Source organism: Anomalospiza imberbis, chromosome 1 (assembly GCF_031753505.1).
Source record: "Anomalospiza imberbis isolate Cuckoo-Finch-1a 21T00152 chromosome 1, ASM3175350v1, whole genome shotgun sequence".
Classification (NCBI taxonomy): domain Eukaryota; kingdom Metazoa; phylum Chordata; class Aves; order Passeriformes; family Viduidae; genus Anomalospiza; species Anomalospiza imberbis.
The window spans coordinates 34,617,534-34,626,097 of NC_089681.1; the positions used below are offsets into that span (position 1 = coordinate 34,617,534).

At 36.2% G+C, this 8,564-nt stretch overlaps 2 long non-coding RNA genes across 3 annotated transcripts; both read right to left on the reverse strand.

Annotated features, from left to right (window-relative positions):
• Nucleotides 1–1,059: 1,059 nt before the first annotated feature.
• On the reverse strand, nucleotides 1,060–5,673 carry LOC137472351 (uncharacterized). Its single transcript, XR_010998129.1, has 3 exons — nucleotides 4,912–5,673; nucleotides 4,380–4,445; nucleotides 1,060–1,131 (listed from the first exon to the last, which is right to left on the reverse strand). It is a non-coding gene; the product is annotated as an uncharacterized lncRNA (long non-coding RNA).
• Nucleotides 5,674–5,821: 148 nt separating this feature from the next.
• Nucleotides 5,822–7,663, reverse strand: LOC137472366 (uncharacterized). Of its 2 annotated transcripts, none has more exons than XR_010998134.1 (2): nucleotides 7,477–7,663; nucleotides 5,822–6,167 (listed from the first exon to the last, which is right to left on the reverse strand). It is a non-coding gene; the product is annotated as an uncharacterized lncRNA (long non-coding RNA). The 2 variants fall into 2 exon arrangements; XR_010998133.1 differs by lacking the exon at nucleotides 7,477–7,663 and adding an exon at nucleotides 6,948–7,397.
• Between the last annotated feature and the right edge of the window lie 901 nt (nucleotides 7,664–8,564).

Sequence of the window (8,564 nt, forward strand, 5' to 3'; positions counted from 1 at the left end):
GGTAGATTGCTGTGTGAAGAAGCAGAGCAGTGCATTCCATACAGAAGAAGCAGAAGTTGTCTGCATTATATTCAGGGGGTATTTCCACAAGAGAACATGCATAACTATTAAAAGAGCCATGTAGCTCCTATAAGGCACTAGAAACTAAAAGAGAATTAAGTTTAGCTTCCTCTATGGAAAACCTTGCTTGCCATAGAATTCATGAAAACATTGATCCCACTGCATAGTAGAAGTGCACTTCTTCTTCCACTTTTCTTTAAGCACTCATAATGCCATGCAACAATGATTCTTCTCAATTCTCCTGCATTTCAATGTACTTTCATAACTACACAGCTTTTCAAGAACAGATTGATACCATAGCTGAATAGGATAAAGTTGCAGCACAACCAATATACAGTATGAAACTAAAAATGTAATAAATACCAAGCAAAAAACAGAACTGCAACCCAGGAGATGAGATTTACACAGGAATGCTTCTAGGGAAGCCTTTCTTAGGCTTCTCTAAATCTCGACAATGTGTATCTATTTAAATCACACTTCATGCTCAGATTCACTGGAGTACAGAAGTCAAGGCTGCAAGGAACCTTAAAACAATTGGATATGTATCATTTTACTTGCCATTCAGTGTGGGAAATTATTTTAACACAGCCAGAGTCAGTCTATTTGCCTAACATATACATCTTTTAAAAAGGTACAATCAAGAAATAATCCTTAAACTCTGCAAATTTGCTATACAAAAGAATATAACATATCAAGGCTCACACACTTAAATAATGAATTCTCTCTATACTTCACATTAAGTGTCCCCTGACAATTACATACACCACCATAAAAAAGATCCAAACCTTAAACAGCACAATCAGTATAGCTCAGCATATTGACAAAAACTGGCAGTAACCCTACAGCCAAAAGCTTTACTTCAGATTTCTGAGATATCCTAGTAAATCTACCTATTCTTACATGTTGAATAAAAAAAAAAAACAGGTACCCTTGTACCACCTGCTGGGGCACAGTAATGCAGGACACTAAACAACAAAGAGGTTTTAGAGTTATAGGCTCACCAATGCTGCCATTCAACTTCTGTTTTTCTATATTCATTCTCTGGGGTGGCAGGCCTCAACTTTCACCTGTCTGGGAGAAAAAAATCATGGTCTTTCTGCTCTGAAGGTGGGATTTAACTCATCTGACTTCTGTGTCAAAGCTATTTATCTAAACTAAATCGATTTGCTTCCCTCTGTAGTTGGTAGAGAAAAATAAAGGATGTAGTGGATGATATTGGTACTGCTTGAGTTATTCATTAGATGTCAGTCTTTTTGCATAGCAAGAGTCAGCCTATGAGTCTTAAAAAAATGTTATTTACTTTAGCCATAAATATTTGTCTAACAGAAAATAATGTCCATGTAATCAGCAAACTGTCTATATGCATTTCTGTCACACAACTTTAACTCGGGCAGGCCTAATTTACTCAGTCACCACAAGTGAAGACTGGCATCTTTTAGGTGCTGTGGACCATGAATGCTTCTCCTTTTCTGTCTCTCATGTCTCTTTTAATCCCACCTGCTATTTTTGTTACTCTACATTCACATTTCATTTCTTCCTTTTATTTTGCAGGAGAGAGAGAGTCAAAAATGTAAGAGCCCCCATAAATAACAATTAGCTATCTAATACTAATTTAATGAGTTAGTGGCTTGGTTAATTTTTCTTCTTTTTTTTCCTGGACAGATTTTTTAGAAGTCAAATGAACGCTACTATACAGAATACAGAAAATACCAAAGTCACATAGTATACCAGTACATGAATAATCAAGCAATGCAGAGTATTCAGATTCTGTCCTAGGGCAGTTCCGAATCTGTCACTGAAAATAGCAATTTCCAGAGTTGTTAAGTCCTTGTGGATTTTACCCCAGCAGCTGCCTAGCTGTCAGCTGCCTGCTGAATCCATAGTAAATGCCCCTGTAAACAGTCAGTCTCCTCTGTTAATTATCTCTTTTTCTTGTTTCTGATATTTTAAGGATACTGAGTTTAAAGTGAAAATGTTATCTTCATTTTGTAAGAATGTATAAAAACTCCATGTTTGATGCAAATCATCAGTAATTGTGACTAGTAAACAAATATTCAAAGCCAGCTATAATCTCTTCAGCTTCCCACTGCAAAACCAATCTTTTTCTTATAAAAGTCAATAACTTCATTAGAAAAAATCTCACTCTGAGTTTTTTTCTGAGCAAGTAAAATAAAATGCAGTCACAGGTTGATGGTAAAACATTTATCAGAATTGTATGTGTGAAATAGATATTTTCTAGTAAATGATGTAGTTAAAGCAACCTCATAATTTTTGCACAGAATTAGTGACTACAGATTTTTGTATTGGGATTTTTTTAAATTAATGTTTTTGAAATTATTGCAATAAAATTTATGTTTGCAAATGCACCAGACTCGTTTAACACTATATTTCACAGAGTGACCACATTTTTCAAATATGCTCAGATTTGCAAAGCTTGCCTATAAAACACTGCTGTTATGTCTTGTTTTTTTAAACCAGAGCATAGTCAGCTTCCATAGAGGGCTCACACCTATTTCAAAGGACACAACCTCATTCTTACACAGCACACCATGAATTTAAAGCAAATTTGCATTTTAATCTTCTACCTTTGATACAGCACCACAGCAAAAAGTGAAAATGGGAACTGAAACCTCCACAAACTTGGGAAAAATTCTGATGGGGTCTCATATTATGTGATACAAATACCTCAAATTGCTATTATAAAGTAATGCATGATTGTGTACCCCCCTTTATAGTTCTCCATGAACTATTATGCCTTAGGATTAAGGCAGCTATCTTGAAGGTACCATACATACTGCTGCAACAAAGTGACAGAAATTCCAGGTGTCCATGCTGAATGTTCTGGTTTCTAAGTGTCCACACCGGGACTGACCTCATGCATGTGAGAAAGCTCATTGCCAACATGCCTCATTTTGAAAAACTGCACCATATTGCATCCTTCTTAGATCTGTTTTCATGATCATATATTATGATAATAATATTTAATATTTATTTACATAATAATATTTATATTATTTATATTTATATTTACATAATAATATTTATATTGTTTCATATATGAAACAATATAAATAGCTTCCAGGATATTCCAATTAACTGGTAAATAAAAATGTACTAGACAGTATTTTTGCAGTGTTTCTCAAATACACTTTTTTCCTTTTGTGCTGCTCTATGTTTAAATGTTAAGGCTCCAATAAAGCAGTGATGGTTTTGTGCTTTAGGGGATATATGCTACATGCTTCTTTTAGACTGGACAGAAAACGCTTCTCAGATTTGACTGGAGAACTATAATATTTCATACACCATGTTGCCAGCAGGCTTAGCAGTTTGAGCAGAAAAAACAATACACAGTCCTTTTCCACATCTTCAAGACTTTAGCAACCAAGAAGGAATCTCTGGTAGGAATCTCTACAGCTATGAGCATTACTGTTCTTTGGTCAGACATTTACTAGTAAAACAAATTACTAGTAAAGCAAAGATCTGCATGCTGAAACAAAAACAATTCAGGCATTATAATCACTGTCTACAACAAGCATTTTGGATTTCTTTGCAAGGCACTGCTGGGGTATGGCACAATCTGCTCCTCAGGGCTCTGTAGTGGGCCCAGTCCTGTTTTCATGCCATTTGCGCATTAATATCCTTGTTATTATATCCTTCTGCACAGTAATACATTATTTCTCTTCTAGAATGGTGAGCATAGGAGAAACAATGTGCTGACAAGAGTTTAAACCAGGCAAAGGAAGGAAAAACTGATGAACAGAAGGGGCTTGTCAAGGGAGGATTTTAAGGATGACACCTGCAGTAATTCAGAGGCATGACCCTCATCCCATGTAGACCGAGTAGACCAATTCAAGCTCCATGCTATAACCTGCTATTAAATAAAGCAACTTTTATTGCTAAATGTATCTAGTCCCAGAGCTAGCCAAGTAAGTAAGTCTGGTCCAGGTATGTATAGAACACTGTAAGTACTATCATTAGTATTGATTTGTATTGTTATGTATCTATTACAAAGGCCCTGTAGAACTGCCTGCTGCATGTCTCACAAACTATGATAAATGAGATTTGTACCAGCCCAACAATGTTTGTTTGACTTTCTCAGCTAAAGAATTATAAATTTAATTTCAACAGTACCAATGGCACAGTAAAATTCTCTGATAGCCACTGTCCATACATCTGTATGGAAAGAATTAAAATTATAAAACAAACAGAACACAATATAAAGCTCCAAATATCAAAACTTAACGCTCCAGGTCTGCCTGGATCAAAACCCAGACAGCATCAGCTTTCAATGTCATGAAAACCCATCCATTCATACATACTGTGAAGCTGCCACTTTAGTTATTCATGATCCAGATTGCACATCAGCTGTGACATTTGACTTGAAACTAATGGTAGTCTAATAAAAATTGTTGCAGGTGTTTCAAAATGTCTTGTAAAAATATTTGAAAACACACCTAGCAAACAGTTAGCTAACTGGCATATTAGAATGAATCACTGCAGTGCTTCTTTAATAATCTTTCTTTTAGGCAAAAAGTATCTATAACTTCCATTCAATTTTATCTTTCAAGTTATTCATAATAAAAATCTTTCATTCATGTCATGAAGACCACAATTTACAGAGTATATGCTCAAACATCAGTTATTGCATTTTTGACAGGCAATGACCCACTGCAGTTGCTGGAGGAAACAATCAGGCAGATTCAAAGTTCATTTCATGGCATTTAAAAGTGGTTATTGCTTCAGTCTCATTGTTTTGCACCTTAATTCACATAACTTTTATGACCTCTCTATCTAAGTGTTTCAACACAGATATTAAAATGCTTGGAAACCACCCTTATTCATTTGACTTACCCTGCACAGAGATTTAAGCAATATTTTTCTCCAACTGAATTCCATTCAACTTTTCTCAGTTGATTTTCATTTTCCACTGTTCTTTTCAACTTCCATTTTCAACTTTTCTTTATTAATAGCTCATTGAAAGACATCTGCATAAACCTTTGAAAACACAAGTTCTAAAGTGCTACAGTGAAAATTCACCACAGATCAAGGGGAAAAGAGGCATCCAGCATATAAAAATTAGATTCAGACTAATACTTCATACACCCTATATCTAGGCTATTTAACTACTAATCTGTAGGAAAACTCAGGATGCTTTACACTGATCATGTCACATCAGTCACAAAGACCTTCAGGAGACTGAAGCTTGGATATAAAGGTGGAACAGTTATCATTTTCAGTAAATTTGTTACTTTTCTCATTTGTCAGATTATTCCCAATTTTTCAACTGACATTGAAGATTAAGAATGGGGGACAAGCTATATACTACAGTAGTCCTTCCTATTACAGGTGTTTGAGGTGGTAACTAATTAACCGGGCTCACACACAGAGTAATCCAGGAAATCCATAATGGAAGTGACAGCATCTCCCAGGAAAAAGGGCAATCATGTTGTAGCTTCCTTCTCTTCACTAGTTTCTCCTTAGAATCCAATAATAGTTCCTTAGCAATTTTATCTTCTGGAGCTGGCTGGGAGAAGCAATAAATCAGGGGATCTTATTGCTAGATTTTCCATACATTCTCCGAATATCTTCTTTTAAAGTGCAAAGGCTCTCAGGAAATTGCCAGAGCTTTATATTCTTGCCATTTAGAGACAGAAATATTTGCCATCATGAAGGAGTCACTATACTGGCTTGAATTTACCATTGCATTTGCATAATCTCACATACAACAACAACTGTATAGCAGCTTCATCGTTCAGGGTGATTATGTGCTGTTCATTACTATGTTCCCCAAAAAACACCCTCTTAAAAAGTGTTGCAGAAAATCACCTTTTCAAACAGTCAGGGCTGGTACATACATAATCAGGCCCTTAAGTTAGAAAAACTACCGAAGAAACTTTTTAAAAACCGTGCATGAGTTGTTTTTTTTTTTTAATGCATTTCCTTCTGTCTGTAAGATAGATACTAATATTCCTTCATTCACAGTATTAGGGAACAGTATGCTGAGGTGCCATGGAAGCTGGGAACTGAATTATTCATCTGTTAGCAGGAGCAACATGCAGAAGAACAAGTTGAAAACTCCTATAGGTAGGCTAGAAGAAAAGGTATTCCTACAGAAAAACAACTAGAAAAAGGAATCATATTCCATCAAACACACTGGTATAGCTTCCAGTACATAAATTCAAGCTACAGCCAGGGGCCTTTGATATCTTCTCACAGTTTTCAGCCACAATTCAAAATTTTATTCCATCAACCACAAGACGTGGGATTTTTTCTTCACTGCTCTCCAACATTTTTCCTACAGGTTACAAACTGACAAATGGCATGCTTTGCTAAAAGTATGTTTCCTCACTTAACTGTAGCATCAGGAATGTATTTCAATACAGCAAGAGTCCGTATTTTTTAGCTTTAAGGTATGAATTTGTCACCTTGAAAGAGCCTCCTCACAGTGCTGGATGTTTATTTCCTTACTGGTCACTCCAGGGTGTTATATGCTTTTGTACAAATATTTGGAAAAAACTACCTACTGGTACATAATTCCTCTGCTAACACTTGCTTTTTTCTCATTCAGTGTGACAGTGGATATACTGGAACATGTTAGAATACTCACTAAATGAACAAATTGACCTCTTCAGTTCCAGAATTTATGTAAAAAAAAAAGCCCAACTCAACAAAAAATCCTCTTAAAATTTTAAAGTACATTTATGGTGAGTGTATCTCTTGCGGTTTGGTTGACAGACTGTGATCCTTTGCATAACGGATACACTGAACATTCTGGATTATGCTTCACCTAATTTTAAAAGGGTGGCAGCCCTATGAGTGCATAAAGGGACCGAGAGGAATGCTTGGTTTGTACCTCAGTATTACAGGACCAAGCACCACCAGCAGACTTGTTAAATCTTATGCATTCAGTAAAAATCTTGGAAACTTCTCCACCAAGGTGCCTGCAGTTGAGAACATAATCACAGCTTCTCTCCGGTTCCAGGTTCCCATCTGTCAGATCCATCTGCAACTCTGATCCATCACGCATTGATTATCTGCATCTGGTACATGAAAACAGGGTGGGAACAGATGCAAAGCACTATACTGGAGCTAAAGAAGGTGGCAAGTGAGCCACCACAATTAAAGGTTCATATACAGTGGCAGGAATCCAGTAGTCCTATTTATGGACCCACCCATCCTCTATATGGGGTTACATACAGAGACAGGGCTGAGTGCTCTCTTGCACCATGGAAACAATCAAGAAAACTTATATTAAAAGTAGTAGTTTAAACCATACTTTTAGTTGGCATACACCAATACTGTGGCAGTTAAAAAAAACCAAACCAAACCAAACAAACAAAAAACACCCAAACAACAACAAAAAGGTTACACAAAAAAACCCACAAAACCAAATAGTCAAGCCTGACCTCTTCTTACCTATTTTCATGTTCCTGTTCTTGTGTTATCCATTCCCCTGAGCTAACACAAACATCTGTGAAGTTGCCTGCTAAATTGGGATATGAAAAATATCTGGATTCAAAATAGACTATTCCTTGTCAGGTTAATTTCAATCTAATTAAATTCTGAATATAATTCAGCACACAGCAACAATGCAAACACACAGCACACACACAGCAATGCAAATGCTTACATTGACAAAGAAAGTAAGAAACATTTTAGGTAGGAGCAGGAAGGATTGCATCTTCTTGTAGTAGTTCTGTCTTATTCTAGCTTAAAGTAATCACAGTCTAATTATCACTGTGCTGTTTCAAAGCTCATCAAGATGATTTAAGAAGACAGTGCCACCATGAGTAGCAGTCCTCCTCATCACTCACATTCCCCATTCCCTTTCTTGTGCAAAATTTACTGAATATGCAGGTAAGTCTGATCAATTCACTGATCCCGCTGAAAACTAACTTTCTTGTAAAACTGATTTTTGGCTGAACCAAAGATGAACTAACTGATGGCACACTTACACAGCTGGAGCAACACAAGAAAGTGGATGGAAGCTCAGACAGGTGAAAGAGTTCCATTTGGGAGGCAGAACAGCTGAAAATCATCAGTATTTCTAAGCATGAAACTGCACTTCTACTATTCCCTTTTACCGCTCATCTGACTTTTAAGCAAAGGCTTCTAATCCTAGCTTATCAGCATTTTTAAACAAGCACTACATACAATTGTGGTACATAAAGCCAGCAGAAGCAGGTGCGAATTGTTCCCTCTCACATGGAAAGTTCTCTACAGTTTTTTACTAAACAAGTATCTAACTCTCACTCAAAACAGTTTAAATATATGAAACAATATAAATAGCTTCCATAATATTCCAATTAACTGGTAAATAAAAATGTACTAGACAGTATTTTTTGCAGTGTTTCTCAAATACACTTTTTTCCTTTTGTGCTGCTCTATGTTTAAATGTTAAGGCTCCAATAAAGCAGTGATGGTTTTGTGCTTTAGGGGATATATGCTACATGCTTCTTTTAGACTGGACAGAAAACACTTCTCAGATTTGACTGGAGAACTAT